Source organism: Hippocampus bargibanti, linkage group LG05, assembly GCF_051943395.1.
Source record: "Hippocampus bargibanti isolate YZ-2025 linkage group LG05, ASM5194339v1, whole genome shotgun sequence".
NCBI classification, from domain to species: domain Eukaryota; kingdom Metazoa; phylum Chordata; class Actinopteri; order Syngnathiformes; family Syngnathidae; genus Hippocampus; species Hippocampus bargibanti.
Genome location: NC_142738.1, coordinates 12,633,540 through 12,657,500, shown reverse-complemented (window position 1 = coordinate 12,657,500; position 23,961 = coordinate 12,633,540). Strand labels below are relative to the sequence as shown.

The 23,961-nt window shown below is 42.5% G+C and overlaps 1 protein-coding gene and 1 pseudogene across 5 annotated transcripts in view; one reads left to right on the top strand and one right to left on the bottom strand.

Annotated features, from left to right (window-relative positions):
* znf423 (zinc finger protein 423) overlaps window positions 1-23,961 on the bottom strand; it is a 146,827-nt gene that overhangs the window by 37,585 nt on the left and 85,281 nt on the right. The window lies entirely within an intron of this gene.
* Window positions 7,773-7,997, top strand: LOC148897971 (cAMP-dependent protein kinase inhibitor alpha pseudogene; annotated as a pseudogene).

The following is a 23,961-nucleotide window of genomic DNA, read 5'->3' as shown; positions in this document are numbered from 1 at the left end:
TTTTGGAGCGACAAGCTGCATGGTGCAGTTATGCAAACAAGTCATGCTAACTAGTGGTTAGCAGTGGCACGATCCTGCAGAGAGTGCACACCACACTGACAATTTTCCAAAACACATTTAGTGACTCAAACTATTTCAGTCTGTGTTCAAAGTCGGGATTGCTGTCTGATTCGACGCAAACGTTGACACACAAGAGTTACAACTATGGTTACCAGTGTGTACAATCAGATCATATATAACGTCTGTGTGGCTTATGCAGACAATAAAATCGCATCAGTGTTTAGAGTAACAGCAAGCCGCACATCACCACTTGTTAGCATTAACTGGAGCGCATGCATTCACGCGGGCGTATGCACGTGAAACTAATGGGCTGATTTGTAGGTACACAACAGCTGGAGTCGGCGAACCACCACGAGGGCAGCCATACACATGAAGCTTTTACTAAACGCCACTCCAGCCAACCGTGTGCGACCAAATATTGCCTCATGGCTGACTTGATAGCATAACATGTGTGTTTCATTGTTCTACTTCCGTTGTTCTTTATCACTCCCACCCTCCGATCCACATAAAAATAACATCTGTCAACTTCTGTCCAAACACACCTGACAGACACAGCTGTCGTCAGACACACTGAATGCACATTAATACGCGCGCACACACACATGTACCAGTTGACCCCCATCCCCTGCACTCCCAAAAATCTCCAAAACCAAAAGCTTTTGTTTCATTTTGGGGGGTTGCATTTGAATCACACAGGAACTCATCTGGGTATAAGGTCTCTGTGCATTCCAGATGCGTGTTTTGAACCACAGCAGGCTCCACCCCACCTGGACTCCCCCCACAAGCGACCAAAAAAAACACAAAAAAAGAGTTCAAAACAGCCTGATGTATACATTGCATCTGTCCGCACTCTGTACAGGGTACACATAGAAAGTAGAATCATAAATGTCACGTCATTTACATACATTCACAGTCAAGCATCGGGGCACAGTGAGGAGGAAATGACGTAGTAATTGTTTCAGGTCAGATTTCGCTCCTCCTGCTGTATCACAAAGAGCACGCTACCTGCGGAAGCCCCAGGAAATGAAGGCAGAGGATCCTCCTAATGACTTAATTGAGCTCATTAACTGTGATGAGACATCCAATCAGTATGCCGCCTTTCTGAAAGGCCCTTGTTAGGAGCTAATTAAAGAACCAATCACAGCGGGCAGGGAAGTGCCGCAAAGTCAGTCACTACAAGAGAGATGAAACATTCTCAATGTGTCTTCAGAGCATTTTAAACGATATGCTCTTTCACTCATTCACTAACATTCATGAATTTATTCAGGATTTGAAAATATAACATCAAGCCCCATTGTTGAGGTTTTGTTTTTTTCTCTTTTGGGTGCCGATTAAGCGCTGGCCATTCCTCTGGTAATGTTTTCCCTTCCACAAGGGGCAGCATGTCCCTTTATCCATTTTAGCGCTTTGTTCCAGTTTCAGCTGCTTTTAAAGCACTATATGAACCAATATGTATGTATTGCATTGTATTTTGGATAGCCACCCTCATTTCAAGCTCATAAAACTCCAGACCCATACAATTTAGGAAACAACTCTTTTACAAATGAAGGAAGATAGTCTAAGGTTTCTTACCCTGCATTGAATGTTTATATAGTCCTAAAACTCATTATTCTGTGTGTCCTGGAATTTGAGTGACAATGACAAAAAACCTGGCACATATTTGCACATCTGGCAGTGAATGAGTTAAAAAGTGTGTCATTTCTTGGCATCATGGCACAGTATAATGCTTTCAAATACCCAAAAAAATGGGCCAAACTCTAGTTTACTTTTCCAAAAAGGAAATAAAATATTTCATTTAGTTGGACACTGTCAGAGAAGTGTTACTTGATGACATCTTCATTGGAATTGCAAGAAGTCAATGAAGATAGATACAGCCAGACATGGTTTCAGAATTATCATTGGATTAACCATAGTTAGAGTTTGTCATGCTGTAGAACAACTATCACACTGAGAGTTGTTTCTATTGTTTTATGCTTTTTTTTGGGAGTGAGGAGACACAGCTATGATCAACAGTTCCGTGTTATTACAAACCACCGTCACAATTCTGAACATCGTTAACTGCTCTCCGACGGTGCTTTACTACCTTTGTAAAGGCAGCTGATTTTCACAGTTGATACAGCTTTTGGTTTGGACATTACATTCGACGGGTGGTAAAGGAATTTCCGGCTGGTCCGTGTGAATATATGGTCAGTGGAAATAACTGACATTATTGGAGATGTGTACATCACCAGCTGGACTGTTAAAGGGGAAGTTGTAAAGCGATATATAAATCAATATGTATTATATTGTGTTGTAAAAGTCTCGACAATCAGTAAGGTCGGCCATTTTCTCACTTGCTGTTGTCTGAAAGTAATATCTCAGCTGCTAAGGGGTCAGGTAAGAACCAATCAAGACTGTTTTCCAGTAAAAGGCAAAATGGCCGTCCCCTGAGAGGGACCAAACCGGGGGGATTTTTCTTCATAATTCACATTCCACAAACGCAATACTAAACAGAATATCGTGTTTAAAATAATGTCCCACAAAGTATTTTTGAATGTTCAGACAATGCTGGACTTGACTTTAACTTTAATAGCTTTTGCGAGACATTGTACACTGCAATTGCAAACACTGGTTGTCCATTCCATCATTTCACATCATTACCTTTTGTAACTTTTCTTCTATTCTGTTACCATCACCACCATTTCTCTCCTATTCATTTGCTTCTGCTGTGTTCCAGGGGTAGTGTTCATGCAGTGTGGTTTTCTCTCTCTCTTCCTCCCCTCACGCTTCTCCACCCCCCAACCCCTCAATCTGGGCGTCATGCTGAGCCGGTTTAATTGCAACAGCACCCTCGTGTGCTAGCCGGGCACTGTATGTGCGTGTGTGTTTGATGAAGAGACAGACGGGGGGAGATGGAAGGAGAGACCTCCTAAGTGTTCAAGGATAAGCAGCAGGATGCAGGCCACCTTCCTATCTCATCTCCCACCTTGTTTCCCGTTTCCTCTACAGTATATGTCCTCCTTCCTTTTCAGCATTAGCTCCGATGCCATCACGTTTTCATTTGCTCCCTTTGGCTATCCCCCCCCCCTTTCTTCCTCCAGTCAACAATTGGAGGACATGCTTCTTTTCCAATTAATATGCAATATCTTCACCCTTATTCCCAATCTCTTGCCCACCAACAATTTCTCTCCCCCCGATCCAACGCTCAGGCCTCTCTCCTGGTCTCAGATCCCAAGTTGCCCAGTGAGACATGTTGTCAGAGCGCCTCATCTCTCCTTAATCAGCTGTCAAATATCAAACTCTCAGTGAGCTGCACTTACCCTCTTTATTTCCCCACATGGGCCAGCATTCTTCCTACACACAATTTCATGCACGCAAAGGCATAAAGACACACACAGCTGAGTGGATGTGGCTTCTGAAAGGCCTGCCTTGGGCTGGTTATTAATTTTGGATGTGTGTGTGTCCATATCATACAGTGGGAAAAGTTGACTATAGTGAATGCTATCTCTCAAAAATTCAGATTTGGAGGTAAGACATGTCTCCATAACCATAACTTATCACATTTACCTTCAATTATTGCCTTGTTTAAAATATTTTCCATATACAAACCACACCACATTATAAGGCGCTACAGTACATGCTGGGGTTACTTTATGCACCCATTACACGGTGCTGCGCTCAAGGGAATGTCAACAAAACAGCCAGATTTTGCCATCACTTTCCTTTTTTGATGTCAAACACAAAAATATAAATTGCAGACTATCATAATGTGTGGCGCTTTATCAATTTGTATTAGCTTAAAAATATTCAAGGATTTTATCAGTTTGTCACAATACAATAATAAATATAATTTTCTGATATTATATTTTTTTGAAACTTGTATATTCCTTAGAGATTTTGGCCTTAAGATTTTGAGAAATAAATGAAATGTGTTTTTTTCCTAAAACACTTAATACAAAACCAAGCAAAAATCGGCAAATTTTCCAAGTCTAATAATTGTGCGAAAAACAGAACATTATGGCAAAAAGCGAGCAAGAAATTCCACCATACAAAGTAAATTTTAAGAGATTATTGAAACGAAACCACATTTGATAGATCCGAGCATAGACTGTGCAATACCTCTACGGGGGGAAATAGAGTCTGTGATTGCTGATAGTATTTGCGAGACCTGTTTTGGCTCTATATTACTTCACATAAGGTGCACCGGATTATAAGGCCAGGGTCATATTTTGAAGAAAATAAAGGCTTTTGGGTGCGCCCTATCCATCGGAAAATACGATATATGTTTAATGATGGAGAGCTGGTGATCCCACTTAATGACGGCAAAGGACGAGGCCAATCCATCAGCAATGCCGCATGCTCACATCAGAGTGTGTGTGGGCTTTATTAATGCATTCTTCTCCTCATAATATACAGTTAGGGGGGAAGCCACGCAATGATGATTAGCGATTGTGCACAAGGAACCGGAGGAAGGAGAGAAGAGCGAGTGGGGGGGGGATGCAGAGGCAGAATGAGACATATAAGAGATGAATGGGTGGTCCAAAAGATGATGAAGGGTTGAGGGAACATTGTTTAATCACCCCAGGAAACATCAGCTGTTTCCAGACATGCAACAATCACACTGTCGAAATTATTAGTGGTTCGTCTGTGATCACTGGCAGACGGAGTTCACAGCCAAGTGTCAGGCAATAATAAATCTGACGGCACCAATCGTCATACACTGAAGGATAGCAACTAGGGCAGGTTTTTTGGACTGTATCTCTTGTAGAGTCTGAGAGCAGACATTAGACCAAGCCATTATTTTATCTTGTGTTCATCCTGCATTTTTTTTTAACCACGTGCCATGAGATGCTGTAGTGCCTAGCCACACTATGTAGTAACCTTCCAGGACACTGGAGTAGGCTCCTGGTTCAGATATCCAATGGAGGCTCATTGCCCAGTTGCCTATTTCCAGCTATTTGATCTGTCCACAGTTTTCAAAAATAAAAACATAAATGACCAGGTAAACTAAGAGATAAATAAATCACACAGGAATACAATACAACAAATAAGGCATTGTTATGATGACAGCAAGAAGTCAAATAAACATGATATAACTGAGGAAGATGAAGCAGACAAAGGGCAAGTATTTATGACATTCTCTGAATTATGATGCAATGTTTTGAGAAAAGTATAATAAACAAACATGCCATTCGTTCACATATGCACACAGTTTGGCACCCCTAATGTCACTTAATCCTTCATTCCTGAACAAACATCACAACTGTTCATATATTTGGTTTGCTGCACAAGCAGGACGCCAGAATCTAACTTCTAATTGTGTGAGTACACAGTGTGCACCACGCCTCCCCGAGAACTCCCGGCGCACACGTTCTGTCCTGATCTCTCTGTCACCCGTGTCTACTCTTTTTCCTTTTTGAACAACATTTCTCTCAAATGAGCCAGTCAACCGCAAGCGGCATCTCTTTCACAGAGGCCCATAACAGGGCCACAGAGACACAGGACAGCACAAAATATAGTATGTAGACAAGACGCCAAAGAACAGAGAAAACTGATCCTAATGACTGGACGAACCCCCTGCTTGCTCCCTCAAAGCTAAAAAGTGCAGAGTTGCAATGATGTGGGCAGAGCAGGTACGGCACTGAGGCTGCGAAGGGCAAACTGCAAAACAAAACAGGTGAGGAGGTGGGGGTCGAGACAGGATGGTTGTGCTCATTTACACAATTGGGGAGACAAAGTACACAGAGCTCAAGCGTGGACAATACGCAGCGAAGGTAGCGGGAGGGACTGAAGCAAGGTCTAAAATGAGACACCAAGCTTTCGACTTTCATTTTGAAGGAAAATGATCCTGTATTTGACATCTAGGCTAATTCTAACAAACCGACATCTTCCAGAATTCACAATTCAACCTAATTGTTATGATAACGTCACAGTAGGGGATTTGTTATAGGATGCAATGAAAAGCTTTGCAGCTGTCATGTTTAAATGGGGTGTCCGACATGATAGAAACACTTCATGTTGCCAGGTGGGTATTTATTGCCAGCGCTAAACAAAATAGAGGCTTATTAACTTTGTAAATTTATGGATTGTTGTTGTTCCAATTGGATTTCAATCCGCCGTACAAGTGTAGCGACTTGCTAGATGTGAGAATTCAAATGGGATGGTAATGGGAAAGCCGATGGGGGAGCTGTGTAAAAAGGAACCGGGGAGGGAAAGAGAGAGGCATGAGAACACAATTTAACATGTTAAATTCTATGTATGCCATACATAGAATGAGGATGGGGTGGGGGATGAGAGGAGGGTGGTCTGATGAAGGGAGATGCGGAGGGGGGTGAGATCTAAGCCACACCACTCCTCTCTGCACTCCTACCTAGGAAAAGAGGGATTTGCTCTCCCTGGGTGGGATAGAAAGATGGAGGGAGGAGAGACGGGCAGAACAGGACGACTGCTGAGAGGGGGTTGGGGCAGCGGGGATGCGGAGGCGGCTGTGGTGCCGCCGCACAGGGTGGGGCGGGGGACTGGCGATGAAGGCATAAAGATCAAGACGGAAATGAAATAGGATTTTTTTCAATGTGAGTGCTTCTGAAAGTTGAGAGAATTTTCACCCCAGGTAGGCATGCAAAGGCGGACTTAATGACGTCTTAAAAGACATCCGACACCTTTTTTTTGTTTCCTAACTGACATCAGAAAAAACATTTTATAGCATCTAAAATACCCAAAACATGCAGGCTGATATTTTTGGTGAAGTGCAAAACACCAATAAAAATCACTGAAAGTGTCCCAAAACTACTTCAAAATGACCTCGGAAATGGCGAGTTTCAGAAGGTCATGCCCCCTTGTTCGTGACGTCACGCCAGGACGTCTTGTCTTGCTCTAGAATCAAAACAATGGCTTCAGATTTGGAGAAGATGCTTTCTTGTTACTAATCCAGTTATGAATATGATTCCAATAGTTCTGAAGCGGGGCGGCCCGGTAGTTGAGTGGTTAGCACACCGGCGTCCCGGTCCGGCCTCCCTGTGTGGAGTTTGCATGTTCTCCCCGGACCCGCGTGGGTTTTCTCCGGGTCCTCTGGTTTCCTCCCACACTCCAAAAACATGCATGGCAGGCAAATTGACGACTCCAAAATTGTCCCTAGTTGTGAGTGTGACTGTTGTTCGTCTTTGTGTGCCCTGCCATTGGCTGGCAACCAATTCAGGGTGTCCCCCGCCTCGTGCCCGAAGACAGCTGAGATGGGCTCCAGCACCCCCTGCGACCCTAATGAGGAATAAGCGGTACGGAAAATGGATGGATGGATGGATGGATGGATAGTTCTGAAGAGGAAAGCATACATGTTTGCAATCGATTAAAAAAGTCCTTCCGTATTTTTGAGGTGTCTGGACGCCAATGTAGCTCCCAGAAAAAAAATTGTCTGCTGGAAGTGTGTGTCAACTAGTATCAAATAGTAGTCTTGGTGCAACACACAATGATTCACCATCACATTATGTGTTTTCCTTCTATTTTTTTTTTTATTTTTTTTTTTGTTCGAGCGCGTCGTCGGGAGTTTAGATTTCGACATTGTGAACATTTGGTTGACCGTTGAATAGAATCGCGTTTTGTTTTAATCCCTTTTGTGTTTTAATGGCCGCTCGAAGACGATGACGGGTTGCTTTTCCGTCAACAAATTCACCTTCCGTCGTGTGTAACTTGAGCTGTTACGAGTCCGAAGTTGCGTCTGTCTGAATGATGATGACGCCATGTCTGACGTCGAGGTCACGTACGCCGACTTCATGGCATCTGGGAGGACGGGACGAAGGAACGCCCTCCACATCCTGCAGAGTCCGAATGACCCTGAGGGCAGAGAACTCGCCCTGACGCTCTCTCCATTACAGCTGCACATCAATGCAGGAAGGGGGGATTCAAACGACACCCAAAGTTTACCCTCCTCGGCTCAAAGAGAGGCGGCGCAGAGGAACAGCTAACTGGACATCGAAGGATTGAGTCCCGCCGGGTCCAAACTGGCTCTTCACCACTGACAGAGGTCGTCGGGAGGCGCACACAACATGGCTGATACTTCTGAGACAACCCAAAAGTGTCCAGTCGGGAGGCAATGACTGACCTGGAATTTGATCCTCTCCTTTGTAATCCAGAACTGCTTCGTGTCACAAAGAGGGTACAGCAAGTGCTGAGGAATGAATGACTTTCTGTGTCTTTGTGTTGTCATATTTGTTATTAATTTTTTTCACTTCAAGATGGCGCCGCTAGAGTGGCTGGCTTTCCAGCAGCTCCTGTATTTTGTTTTTCTACTTCTTTCTTTCCTTTCATAACATTGCTGTGTTACTTCCGGGGAGAGTGAACGCTGGCGCGAATGGCTGCCGCTGCTCACCCGCACGCCAAAAAAAAAATCCTATGACTGTAAAGTGCCCTTGAGAGTTTTGAAAGACGCTTATAAATTACATGTATTATTATTATTATTATTATTATTATTATTATTACTACATTTCCTCAGTCGTGTGATTTTCCATGTTTGTGTAACGCTACTACGAATGTTTTTTTTTACGACACTGTGTACACGTAGCTATTTATACTGTCTATTAGCTATCTAGCTATCTGGCTGGCTATCTGTTAGCTGGATAGCTATCTCGCTAGCTATTTGGGCTGGCTACATAGCTGGCTATCGATTAGCTGGCTGGCGATCTGGCCAGTTATTAGCTAGCTAGCTAGCTTGCTATCTATTTGAGTTATACCGGGTTGAGTGAACGCTGGCGCGTGTGGCTGGCTGCCGCTGCTTACCCAGAGAAAAAAAAAAGTATCCTGACACAATCCGTGGCTGGCTTTCCAGCAGCTCCTGTATTTTGTTTTTATGCTTCTTTCTTTCCTTTCATAACATTGCTGTGTTACTTCCGGGGAGAGTGAACGCTGGCGCGAATGGCTGCCGCTGCTCACCCGCACGCAAAAAAAAAAATCATTTGACTGTAAAGTGACCTTGAGAGTTTTGAAAGGCGCTTATAAATGAAATGTATTATTTTATTATTAATTTTGCCATCAACACGGATCAACACGATGTTTTCAGACCAAACGATGTACCCAAAATGCATTGTGTGTCGCTTTCTCGGTCAGGGGCGTTCCTGACGTGACGTCATGTTAGGAATCGTCACCAACTCGAAAACGAGACTTCCTGAATATTCAGTCTTAAAACGTAAAATATAGCTATATGCGGTGGAATCTTTGTAAAATATGCTCAGTAGAAGTGATTTGAAGTGATTTTACAAATTATGGACACAACTTGTTCAGAGGCGTCGGGTGTCCTTTAATGCTCTCACATAAACATAAAAGTCTTACATATTTGTAATTATTTCATACAATATTATATGCCTGATTTCCTCTTTAGAAGATTTAAAGACCTTTGAGATATTGTGTGTCTGAAGCTGATATAAAGGAGTGGTAAATTTGGTCTAGTGGACACTGAATACAACCTGCAAAGGTCATTCCGACATTAATTTCTAACTGGAACCTTTCAGCCAATCATGGAAAATGTCAAAGAATCGCAAATCAAAGGGTCAAAAAGTGGCTGAGAAATAAACAAACTCCCACTGAGCACTCCATCACATTCCATTGAAAAATAATTTTATGGTTGTGACAAATTGAGTGTGGAATATAGCCGTTTTTATTTTGTTAACTCTTTCAGGGTCAGTGATTAATACAATGTGCCCATTGTGTGCTTACAGGATGCATGAAAGGTTGGATGCAACCTTCGAGGTTCAACCCCTTCAGCACGAGTGGACTAAGCGACACCACTTTTAGCATGCCTTTCTCCTGTCCTGAAATATTTCGCGAAAATCAAAATCGATTTGGTGGAAACACAAAGTGCATCTCTTCCTTGTAATATTCAGCGTGAACTTCGGAGATATCACAGGGTCAATGCCCCTAGTGGATATTGGGAAATATGAAAAGGGAAGCAGCTGGTACCGACATGGCTCCCCCTTACAACTCCAGCCAAGACTCTTCCCCCCATCACCTCCCTCACCAGACTCGCCCGTCGCTCACCTCCTCAAACTCACTCACAAGGTCTCCCCGTTGACTTCCTTCCAGTTTCCGCTTAATATTTATCTTCTTGAGTTTCATCACGACTACCAATTGGAATGTAGGAAAAGCCACACGCAGTGGACGAGTTGGTATCTTACACCCCAAAGTATGCAAAATCTCACGTTCTAGTGTGAAATCAACATTCATGCTCGGAATGTCAATCTTGTCAGGTCCTGCTGCTAGGATGAATTTGGCGATTTGACAGCCTTATTATTTATAATGTGGCAGAAGGCTTGACAAGTCCCCGTCAGCAACACGGCAGATTTTTGCTCATACAGATTGATGGGATGCCAAGCAGACCGAAGCCACACTGCACATGCAAACAGGCCGTTTATTTTTTCCTTCGTTTTCCAGTGAATCAAGTTTTCGCCCACCCTCGTCACCACACCCCACAGCCCAAGTCTTTATATTCCAGCCCACTTTCCCCGTCTTTACCTTCCATCACAAAACTCAATTAGTAAATTAGTTCCAGCTCGCTAAGCGATAAACAGCGGCCTGGGAGCACATAAACACACACGGCATACCCCATTAGGGCTTCACGAGCTCCATGCAACACAAAACCTTCGTTACACAGGTACACACTCATCCCAGAGTAATTAATTTAGTGACTCACCAAGGAGTTTAGGCTTAAACTATAAACGTCTGCATGCAAACTGTACAGTAGGTGCAGGCTTGGCTCCACTGATGGGCCAAATATATTGCCAGTTAGCGTTGGGACCAGCCCTTAGATGCCACATTTTATTGTTTGGCATTTTAAGTGCTCCACTGATTGATTTTTGAATATTATTTTGGGCCCACTTATTCTGTACTCAGTTGCCGTGAATTTGATTGATGGTAAGATTTTAGATATTGACTGTCTTTAACCATGCACTGGGACTGTTTATTTATGTATTTTAATTGCTCGATACATCTGAATACAAGTAAAACACTGTAATTGGGTACGGTCAAGCTCACATTATGTTGCGAAAATAATGTTTGAGAAACAAATGCCATAGGCAAAACTAAATAAATTAGAAATAAGAAGCAGTGATAATCAGAAAATGAGTATTTTTAACTCATTCACTGCCATTCACAAATTTATTTGGGAATTAAAAATATGACGTAGAAAGCGCCATACCCAAATGTTTTCGGTTTTTTTTCTTGTTTGGGTGTCAATAAAGCGCTGGACATGGCCTCTGGCAATGTTTTTTTCCCTTCCACAAGGCGGCAGCATTTCCTCTTTTTCCATGTTAGTGTTTTGTTCCAGGTTCAGCTGTTGTTAAACCAATATGTTTGTATTGCATTGTATTTTGAACAGACACCCTCATTTCAAGCTCATATAACTCCAGATCCATCTGATTTAAGAATTATTTTTTTCTGATGAAAGAACAGAGTATAAGGTTTCTTACATTGCATTGAATGTTTATGTAATCGTAAAATTCAATATTCTGTGGGTCCCGGAATTTGAGTGACAACGACAAAAACCGTGGCACTGGAGTGGACATTTTTTTTTTTTTTACGTCTGGCAGAGTTCATAAATAAGAGGTGGTGTGTTATCTAACCAAATCATGGAAGAAGGTCAACAATAGGGAAGTGGACAGACCGGTTTTCGTTAATTGAAATTAAGAGCAGAACATATGACTTTCAATTGCCAATTTCCATAATACATTTGGCGGCACATTTAATCTATTTAAAGGACAACCGACGTCACTTTTTTGTTTCCTAACTGACATCAGAAAAACGTTTTATAGAATCTAAAATACCCAAAACACGTAGCATGATATTTTAGTCAAATGCAAAACACCAATAAAAATGTCTTAAAGTGTGTAAAAAGTACTTCAATTTGAAACCGGAAGTGGCCAGTTTCAGAAAGTCCCGCCCCAATGTTCGTGGTGTCACGGTAAGACGTCTTGCCTTGCTCTAGAATCAAAACAATGGCTTCAGATTCGAAGAATATTGCTTTCTTGTTACTCATCCAGTTATGAATAAGATTCAAATAGTTCTGAAGAGGAAAGCAGACATGTTTGCAATCGATTAAAGAATTTATTCCATGTCATTTTGTGGGAGGAAATGTAGCACCGAATGTGTGTCATCTGGGGCGGGGGGGGATGTAGCACCGAAAAGAGGCAGAAGAGGGCGACAAAGCTCCGTGGAAAGCTCAGTGGAAACGGGCTGATTAATTCCTTAAAATTTTTGTCAGTGAATATCAAATAGATGCTCGGTGCCACACACAAGGATTCACCATCGCGTTATGTGTTTTCCTTCTAATTTCGCCATCAACACGGATCAACAAGAAGTTTTCAGACCAAACAAAGTGTTGCAAAATGCATTGAGGTGATGCAAGGTATGTCCTTTCTCGCTGAGGGGCGTTCCTTCAGTGACGTAGGGTGAGGACTCGTCACCAACTCAAAAACAAGACTTCCGGAATATTCAGCGCAAGTCTTAAAACATAAAATATAGCCGAAGCACCACCGAAGCAGCACCAGGCTGAACAGCCGGCTTTCACAGCCAGCTTTCACAGCCTTTAAAAAATGAACACACAGCAGCTCAAGTGCTCAGTGGAGTATTGTGACAGTGTGTGATAACCACGGGCGAATCACTTAAGCTGCTGTAATTAGCCTGATCACTGTGGCGACCAAAGATCCTTCCTTTCATCCCTTTACTTCAAAAACAAGCATGGCAGACTAAGAGGCAACGACATAGCGCAAATGCATGCGCTTCAAACGAAATGTGTGCTGAACCAAGGATCAAGTCTGAGATGTGGAAGAATTACACACTATCATGCAATGACAGTGGAAAACACACATTACCGACGCATATTCACAGCGTGACAGCAGACGAAGAGAAGCTTCGATGAGTACAAAATGTTGACCGTACACATACAGTGCATGCCTAGGCGCCCACCCCAGTTTTTGCATTTGTTTGAGCTAGGATTCTATATCATCCAGTTACACTGGGTTTGACAAATCAATGAAATGATTGATAGGATCATTTCGTCAATCTGTACCGACCCTTAGCTAATTAAAAAAAAAACGATTTGGGGAATTGTGGAGGTGTGTGGGGAGCAGGGTTTCACATTCTGTTGGATTATCCCATACAGTCAAAAGACAGCTCGCCGATGAAGAAAATTAAAGAACAAAATGAGCAGGAGAGCTGCAGTGGAGAAGAGCCAGAGCTGAACAAAGAAGTACAGTAAGAGACCACTGGCCTTCCAGCTGCTCTGCACACACAGTCCCTCAACTCTGGCTTTGGGGACCGCCTTGTGTGTGCGTCTGAGTGTATACATCAATGTATGTGTGCGTGGATGTGTGCTACATTTGTCTCTGTAGGTGTCCAGGCTTTCAGTGGTTGGACTACCAACTCCTAAAAACCCCATGCCCTATTTGCAGCCATTCCTGCTGAGGAAAATGGAGGAGAAAAAGTCAAAAGAGAAAGAAAAAGAGATGATTTTAATTCATTCACTGCCAGACATTATTTTGAATGTAGCATTGTAACCAAAAAAAAATCTGAAAATCAATTTGAAGTAAAAGTGAGTACATCAAATTGTTTGTCCGTGTGCACTGCAGTATCAATGAGCTCTAAATACAAACTACTACTTTTTCGGAGTATAAGAAGCACCCTCAGTGAATGGTATTCCGTATATACGCCACAGCTTCAATGAAAAAATATATAATACAGGTAACATCCGACTTACGATCGGGTTCCGTTATGACAAAACGGTCGTAAGTTGAAATGCATTCAAAATGGCCGATGTGAGGTTTATACAACAGAATAGAATACGATGTCAATCTGTTGTTTTTAAAGAACATTTTCTATTGAATACTATGATGTACCAAACTACTTACAGTTCAATTATAAATCTTGTAACTTTTAGTGTCATTTTTATCATTTTATATTTCGTATTATCGATTTGTATTACTGTGTCAACGGAGAAGCCGGCCTGCCTCGGCTTTAGTCCTGGCCGGCGTCGGATGACCCTCAACCCGAGCGCCGACGCCCACCCACCTCAGTGTCGGTGGACACTCCCCCCCGCCGGTGCCATCACGCGCTGGTGGGCCAAAATCCTCATTTTGTGCAATGCTGTAATATTATCTGTTAAGATTAATGAGGCATGCTGAATGTTGAGCAGATCTGGCAACGACGCCACAACGCTATATATGGTCCTTTGACAGCGATAACAAAAATAGCTCTTACACAATGCTGAGAGAAGCGGTTGCTCTCTGTGCTCCGGCAAATAAACATTCTACTTGTTCAATCGAAAGAAGAAGGGTCATCTCAAGTCTTTATTCTACCAAGTGCATCGCAAACACGCTGCAGATCTCAACAGCGTTGCCGGGCTGCCACCGTAGCGGACCCAGCCATAGAATTAAAAAAAAGGGTCTGGCAGTCGTGGTCCTAAGTACGGGTAGTTGTAACTTGCACCGGTCGTAAATTGGATGTTACCTGTATATAAATGTATTTAGAGTCTTTCAAATATAAGGCCCACCACATTATAAGGCCCTACAGACTGGGGTTATGCACTACTTCTTGAACATGGAGTCATGGCTGCTGACAGTAGTTGAGAGACCTGCTGTGGCTCAATATTACTTTACATACTGTATAAGGCGCCGGGTCATCATGTATTATTTTGGTGGAATTGGGGGGGGAGAGGGGACTGAAATGTAATTCATTTTGTGTTCAAACAGGGTTGGGCATGTGTCCAATAAAATCAATTTGGTGGTGTTCTCCATTTTAAGAATGGTTCATTTCAAAGTGAAACAATTCAGTTTGATTCATTGGGATGACGTTTTTTTATTGGGCATATGTCCACCCCTATATGAACGCAAATGCAATTCCTATTTTGCACGCCTCCTCCCTTCCCTTCCAAATAAAAAAAAATATATCGGAATTTGATCTTGCCTATATTTAAGCTTGGTGTTACTGTAGTGTCCTGGGACTGCTGTGGACACTATCTGTATGCGTGTATGTGCGCCTTAGTAACAGACGGAGAAAATGAAATGCCGACAGACAGGCTCAGTGAGTGTGCTTGTGTGGGTGTGCGTGTTTGTGTTTTTGTGTGTGTATATGTGTGTTAATATGTATGTATATGAAAGATCCAGGTGCTGGGACTGAAGCCTATCCCTTGGCAAGAAAAGCATCGGTCCCCGGACTCCCCTCGGCTTCGTGCTAACGATATATACAGTACGCACACCTCCACACACCCGCACAGCGCATTGATCAGGGCAAGGATGAGGGTCGCTCTGCACCCCCTTTGCCAAACATTGAGGACAAAGCGCCTCGGGGCACACTGCCCCCCCACCTACACACTCACACAAAGACGCAAACATTCAGGCAAACACATGGCAAGCTTATCTGGAATCAGCTGGAGAGTAAGACTCCCAACACTGTCATATACAAAACAGCCACTTGTGCATCATTACTGGAATACGGTCAGCATACCATAGAAACAACCAATGAATTTGAGTGCAGTATAGCTCGGACTGAAAGACGCTGACATTCAATGCAAATTGTGGGCTGTTAGCGGGCCTCAGCAACAGTTGATATCAACTTAAGTGTTTTACAATATGATGCATGTACTGTGTGTACCTTCACAACAATATATCAGGTGACTTGTATGATAGTAAACATTTAGTGGACTCTGTATCACATCAGCAGCACCTTTAATGGCACATATTAAAGCGACAACTTAGTGTACTGTTGGAGTGATCTACCTTAATGGAAATATGCGAGAAAACATTGTATTCATTTTTATACTTGTTATTTTGAATGCCTTACTCCATTTAAGCAACTATGTTTATGATCACGAGGCAGCTTCTGATTCAGAAATTGTTGAAAAACAGCTGCAGTGCAAGTCAGATAAAAAGTTTTGAGAGCCGTTCTGTGCATCTGGTCTGGACAATATCTGGTTTTCTTTGCTAGCAATAAATAAATAAATAAATAAATACACCTTGTTGGTGTTTTCCAGGTCATTTTATAGCAGTATAGAAAGTATTTGCATGTACAATACCATCACATAAAATATATAAGTAAGAAGGGAGATTTCAAGTGCACGCTTTTATTTTGAGTTTCACCAAAAACAAACACTGGAGTGAGATTATGAAAGCAAATGGCGGGGTTCTATTCTCATTTTGTGTATCAGTGTGTTTATTTGGGTGCACATATTTGTGATGGTTTGGCTGTATGAATAATTCAGGTCCGTAGAGACGACAGCCTGCCGAGTTAATGAGGAGGACATGCAATGATACCTAATATCGCTGGTGGGGAAGCTATTGATCCGATAAGCCATTTGTCCAAAATTTAGTCAGGAAATCAGAGCTCATACGTCCTTTACAGCACAGCAGAGCACAGTCAGTCAGAACAGTACATTAGCACACTGTTGATAATCCTGATTAAGAATTTGTGTTTATAGGAGTCAACCACAATTTTTTTTCATACAATTTTACGACTTAAGACGAAAAGACTTGGGGAGCTTCTTATCATAATGATTTCAGTGTTTAACATCCTACAAAGTACGATTAAAGTTCATACCATGGATATTGAACCCCATCATCCCATTTTGGAATTTGCCGATAAACTAAAAAACAGCCAAAAGGATTCCATAAAATCAGTCTGATAACAGCAAATTGAATGAGTCACAGTGGGTCGCTAAATTTATACCATTGATATCTGACTATAAATCATTTGGCGAGCAATTAAACTGTCAAGGTGAAAGGTCTTGGCGACAATGAACTGATTTTAAAAAGTTAGCTGTAAAAATTGAGTAGAATGAGAGAGTCAATAGCTTCAGTAGCAGTCATTGATATGACTGGCACTTTTATTTTTAAGTTACCTGCAGTGCTAAAAGCGTGGATATGTATTTTTAAAAAGGGTGGGAGGTGTCCCCAGACACCTTTCACAAAGCCCCAATTGCTTTTGGCACTGCGGTAAGCCTGGCACATAATGGCGTTGGGGACTCAGACATGCAACATTGTCGAGAGCCACCGCAGCAGGTTGTACAGGAGCCTGACACTCACACCCACGTAACTGCCTGAAACTTATCATACCATGAAGGCACACTGCAAGATGAGGTATAATTAAAGACACTGATAATTCCTCCCAACATTTTAGGTGGTAATGAGTGGTAGGGGTGGAGGGTCTGTGCACCCATATAACTTTCATCTTAAAAACCTGCTTCTCCAACAACCTACTGGAACCACTTGAGATTTTGAAAATGTAAACATGAATTGCTTCTCACAAGGAGTTTCAGGCGATGGGTTGACCAGAAGAAAAATTGCCGACTCATGTTGAAAGCTTGGATAAAATTCAGAATATATGTTTGGGGAGTAATCACTTACGAAAGTTAAAACTGAAATATTTCAATTAAAGCAAACAGTCATGCTTTATGCACATGCTAAAATCTGTGATTGGATTCACACAGTATATTTCAGTCAGTGTATTCTCCAATATTTGCCCTAAATTAAAAATCGATCGAGACAGAGACACAGAGACACAGAGAAAAAAAGAGAAAAAAAGAGCGAAAGAAAGAGAGAAAGAGAGAGAGCGTGAGAAAGAGTGAGAGTGAGACAGAGAAAGAGAAAGAGAAAGAGAGAGAAATAGAGAGAAATAGAGAGAGAAAGAAATAGAGAAAGAAAGAGAGAAAGAGATAAAAAGAGAGAGAAAGAAAGAGATAAAGATAGATAGATAGATAGATAGATAGATAGATAGATAGATAGATAGATAGATAGATAGATAGATAGATAGATAGATAGATAGAACGATGGAGAGATGGAGAGATGGACACACAGACAGACAGACACACAGAGGGACAGACACACTGAGGTACAACAGACAGACAGACAGACAGACAGACAGACAGACAGACAGACAGACAGAAAGACAGACAGACAAAGATGCAGGCGACGCCAATGACCACAAAGTCAACTGTTGGTAGACTGCCTGTGGCACGGAAGTGTTTGACCCCCCTCAAAAACAGATGCTGACATGATTAAGACAGGATATACGTGTAAGACGAGCAGGATTCTTAAAAGGGAGCGGATAATTTGCATCTAGGACACATCCAACTCCTCAACTATAAAGAAAAACATCTGGATGGTGTCCAAAAAGTTCCATGCATCAACACACACTCGCACGCACTCTAATGAAGCCCCGGTAGTGACGAAGAGCAGCAGGGAGCAGTGCGGACCGCCGAAGACAAGTGTGCATGAGCTTTCGTCATAATGTGTGTGTGTGTGTGTGTGTGTGTGTATGTGTATACGCTCTCCGCGAGCGTGTGTCTCCGGCGGGATAATTACGGTGCTCCTCAGCAGCTGAGCGTGCCAGATGTACTGGGAGACGGAGGAGGTAGGGGGAGAGGAGGGCAAAGAAGGAGGATGAGGAGGAAGTGGTGGCGATGGTGGCACGGCACAGAGCAGAGAGGGAGCGCAGCACCGGGTGCGATTCAGTGGGAAGCAATGCAAAGTGTTACACGGATACGTGTGTGTGCACATGTGTTGCCACGCACCGACGAGTGTCCATGCGTCTAACCGGAAACGCTTTGTAGAACCATGCATCTGTTAGCCCGCATAAGAGAGCATCTCAGCGTGTGTATTTCCAGATGGATGTCAGTGTTTGTACATACTAATGCACTATGGCGAGTGTGTGTGTGTGTATTTGGCACATATGCTTTTGTTGCTTGCCATCCACCATTAGCAGGTTGGATCAGTTGCAAATGAGAAGCTCCCATCCAGGACATATGCAAGGATGAGAAGGGATGGGTAGCACGAGATTGGGAATTGGTTACTGGGAAAGGAGATCTGGACCAAAGTCTGGGGACCTGCCGCTTGCATAACAGTAAATCAATCAGTTGTTCTCTCCCGTTTGTGCCCTGGCATCTTAAGTTGAGGAACACAAAAGCGATTTTACAGATTCCATATCTTAAATTTTTGATTGGTGGCCAGAGTGACTCCATACATATGGATGTCTTGCAATTGGGTAGACATTTAGTTGAATCTTTTTTGACCATCATGAACGAGTTTGTGTAGTGCCGTACGAATACGGCATCAAGTGGCATAGGACACTCTCGGTTCCTGCTGTACATGACACGGTTTCACATTTAGATCCTGGAAATGTTTTTCATACACCTATTTCCCATAATGATGGCATCACTACTGCATTCACTTTACTTAAAAAAAATAATAATAAAACAATTGCCTTACATCCACCTGATGAAAGCGACCACACCGAGGAAAACAAAATAAAAGTAGAGGAAATAAAAATTCAAACAGCAGCTTTAGAAGAGCAGAAGAGAAAGTAAGAGATTGTCTCCTCTGGTTGGCATTGTCACCTCACTCACCCAAGGGGGCGCAGAGCAAAGCACCATGGGAAATTACTGAAAACAGAACACATTGATTTATCCGGGATGATGCGTGTGTGTGCGTATGTCACACAAGGCCTGAACAGCAATAAAGCGAACAGCCTGGTTGACATCTGCTTAGAAACAACAGATAAGAGCATCAATGTACTGTTTTTTTTCTCCCTCTATCGCTATCCTGCAATCTCCGATCTTGTGCTGTGTAATTAAGAGTCAAAGACGACCCCCTTGAACCACACCCGGCATGGCTTTGCAGTCCATATCCAACTGTGCTGCTGCTTCTATTTTATTCCCACATTCTTCATGGGATCGGCAGCATATCCTGAAACGTGCAATTTCAGATGGGGCCGTCGTGAATCAACAGCTTCTTTGGGTGGTGACTGTTAACCGTCCATCACACCAGCTCCCTTAACCACTATGGATGAAATGTGATTTGCAAAATATCACCTGATCAAGAGTGAAATAAACATTGGCACGTGGTTCAAAAATACAATGTATGGTTTGGAAAAAATAATCACACATACTTGGAACATTAAATCCTTAAAAAAAGGTGAAATCATGCCAGATGCCAGTTCAATAAAAATGGTCAAAACACCATTAATACCCGACACCATCCAATTTATCACTCTGCTGGTTAATCCAAGGCTAGCTAGCAAGGTGACCTTGAATACCAGTCTGTTTGAGTGTGCATACGTAGTTGTGTGTCTGTACTTGTAGGCATGCATGTGTGTGCACGCGCTCAATTCCTGTAATTCACACCAGCCATTAATGAAGTCCAGCTGCTCAGCAAGAGGACTGAGTTCACGCCAGCCAAAACCTGCCACAAATCACTCCTCTCAACCTCTGTGCAATCCATCCTATACCTTATTCGTGTTGTTCATTCAGCTTAACGTTCATAAAGCTTCTTTCTTTTATTACACTTGATTTCACTCTTAACCTTTTTTTTTCTTACTACTACTCGCAAAAGGACGTGAAATACTTGGTCCAGCCAACAAAAGTGGGTCGATTGACCAACTTAATCCAGGAAATAGAGATGCACTTGCAGCTCAAGAGTGCACTTAACGAATTTAAAATTTGGCGGAGTATACAGTCACTATTCCGTTGATATTATGTAATTTGAGAAATGATACATTCTTATGGAAATAAAGGTAAAGATGCATATGTCATGATGTTAAAAGAAGTGTTAAATAATTTTATGTTTGCTGGATTTTGGATGGGAGAAAGGTGCAGAAAGGTTTCTCCCCATCCAAAACAGTAGAGACCACCTGGAAATGGCCAATTGCCGCTGGGACCTGATTGGCCAGAAGCTCAGGTGAACCACCTTTAAAACCAGACTGAGTAAGTCACTTTGAGGGGGAAGAAGAGGGAGAAAAGACAGCCTGGAGAGCATTGCTATCTGTGGTCTACTGAAAACCGCCATACATTGCGACTTCAAATAAAGAAAACTCAAAATATCCTTCCTGGATCTGGCTGAGTGAACTTTTATCATTTTTCTCCACCTGCTTGCTGTCTCGCTGCACAACAATTGGTGGCAGTGGTGGGATCGTTTCGCCCTGCATGAAGAAGGTGGGTCTGACAGTTACCAAGCCAAGGCTGGAACCGAACAGAGTGAGCTGGAACCAGTGGTGAAGCCTAAGACTCAGACAGTGAGTACAAGCAGAGCTCAACTTGATGTCTGTCTCCCTCTCTGTCTCCCACTCTCCCTCTCTGTCTCCCTCTCAGTCTCCTTCTCTCCCTCTCAGTCTGTCCCTCTCCATCTTTCCCTCTCCGTCTCCCTCTCTCCCTGTCTCGATGTGCCTCGATGTCTCTCTCTCTCTCTCTCTCTCTCTCTCTCTCTCTCTCTCTCTCTCTCTCTCTCTATATATATATATATATATATATATATATATATATATATATATATATATATATATATATATATATATATATATATATATATCATCTCATTTTCTGTACCGCTTATTCCTCATTAGGGTCGCGGGGGTTGCTGGAGCCTATCTCAGCCGACATACAACACTCTCACACTCACACCTAGGGACAATTTGGAGTGGTCAATCTGCCTGCCATGCATGTTTTTGGAGTGTGGGAGGAAACCGGAGGACCCGGAGAAAACCCACGCGGGTCCGGGGAGAACATGCAAACTCCACACAGGGAGGCCGAACCAAGACGCGAACCGGCGACCTCTGCGCTGTGAAGCCGGTGTGCTAACCACTCGACTACCGGGACGCCCCTATATATATATATATATATATATATATATATATATATATATATATATATATATATATATATATATATATATATATATATATATATATATATATATATATATATATATATATATATATGCACATGGACATGACATGCACACTCAGATACACACACACCGACTTCCCAACAGCTGTGACAGATGCTGCTGTCATGGCACAAAATGAATTGAAAATAGTTAGCAAATTAAGCAGCGCGGTAATTGTTGCTTGGCCTCTGTTTATGAAGCGCGTAAAGGCAAAACGCCTTGTAGTTGAGAAGAGCGACAGAGTGGATTGTGCATGTGCGTGCGTGCGTTTGGATGTAATTGTCATTTGGCAGCTGGTGCTGCCACACCTGGACAGCTTGAGTCAAGCGTGAGAGATACAAAGGGGGAAATGTGGGTAGAGTAAGCAATACACTATGGATAGACCTAACGATATGTTCTGGAAACACACACTGCACACACGCAAAGTTGTCATCAATTGTGCCAAGTACACCACTTTTATATGTAAGTTAAGTAAAATGGTGCTGTTTGTGCCAATCCTCCTCCCAGGAACACATACATGTGCCTGCACACCGAATATCCTGCTCATGTCTCTCCTGTCTATTTGTCAGTGTGTCCTATTAGATTTCCAAACAGCTTGTAATGACTGGTAATAAACAGCGGAAGAAAGAAGTAAATCAAGCGAGAAGATGACAAAATGAGATCTCCGGGGGACCTGCATGCTCCCAGTTTTCAAGACACAATACAAACACGTAAATGGGGACAACAGTATCTCTGCATAGGTGTTAATTCAGGGTTCAAATCTATTTTCTAGCAGAATAGATACGTTTCTGTGTTACATTGAAGCCTAACACTTATCGTGTCACTCAAACAGGGAGTGCATGCGGGTCAACGGAAAGGTGACTGTCTCTTGTCTGCAGACTTTTTAAACACAACAATGAATTAAACACACCACACAATAAATACATGTGAAAGGTATCCACAGCCAAATGTCAGATCTTATTTATTTTACAATCAGTCCTATTTTCTCTTTCATCCTTCTCATCTTTCTTATCCCCATTCATCTCGTCCTCTGTGATCCTTCCTTTCCAGTCCCTTGTCCCTTGATCAAACACCTCTCCGTTCCTCTAGCGTCACGGCTCACTGACTCCAGGTGTTGAGGGAAGGGATGTAGGGGAAGATGACTAGCTGGATGGATGGATGGATGGATGGATGGATGGATGGATGGATGGATGAAAGACATTACAGAGGGAGGGCTGTCTGTCATCTCCTCCTCCCAACTAGGATCAACATTCACATAACCTTTCTTGAAACACAGATGTAAATTATGAACTTTTTAAGAGTTTGTCCTTAGAGCCACTAGAGCCAAAGAAGGAAAATGATTCAAAGATCCAGAATTACAAAACGTCTCTTTTACAGATTATTCTCTTCACAGGATATGTCTACAGTCGTTCCTCTCTGAAACATAATTGTACGAACCTGCCAGGACAGAAATACACGTAACCCACATACAATATAACAACCATTCACAATCACATTCACATCCATGGATAATGTAAACACTTGAATAATTCTGCCTGGTTTTGGAATATCAGAGGAAGGCACAACATTACAAACTCCTCACAGGAACAGACATTAGAGACAACAATGTGCCATGCTGTCTGTAAAATAGACTTGGGGGGTGTTTTTTTCCCAATATTTTCTGAATTCAAGTCTCGACAACAGCTGACATCCCATCAGACATCACACATAATGACAGCAAGACATCCAGGTGTCTGTGTGCCTTTAGCAAGAATGTTGGTCGTTTTCAAAATGGACCACGCTAAACCTCTCAATTAATTGACTGCCGCATTGAGGGCAACTGGGGGTCAGTGTGTGAAATGCTTTTAATGCTACCATCTTTTTAAGAAACAACAACTCATTTAAACACATCCATAGAGACAAGACATTTCCTGTGGCATTTCAAAGTCTCTCAGACTGGGCGCTTGTGCCTATGATGGGATTAGTCATGTTCCTTAAGTACCCCAAACCCCATCCCCTTCAGTTTATTTAAGACTTTGGTCAGCTTTGATACTTGGTGCTAAGGAACGTTGGCAAATCTCTCTATGCTTGTTGTGATATCAATTTCATGTAAGACTGGTGAGCCTAAGTGTTTTCTTAAGTACAGAGCATTAGTGAAGTCACACACTGAGGAAAAAAAGGGGCAGATTAGTCTAAGGCTTATTAGTTCAGGTGCGGAAGGACAGAAGAATACACCAACGTGTCTGGCTGGTGGCAA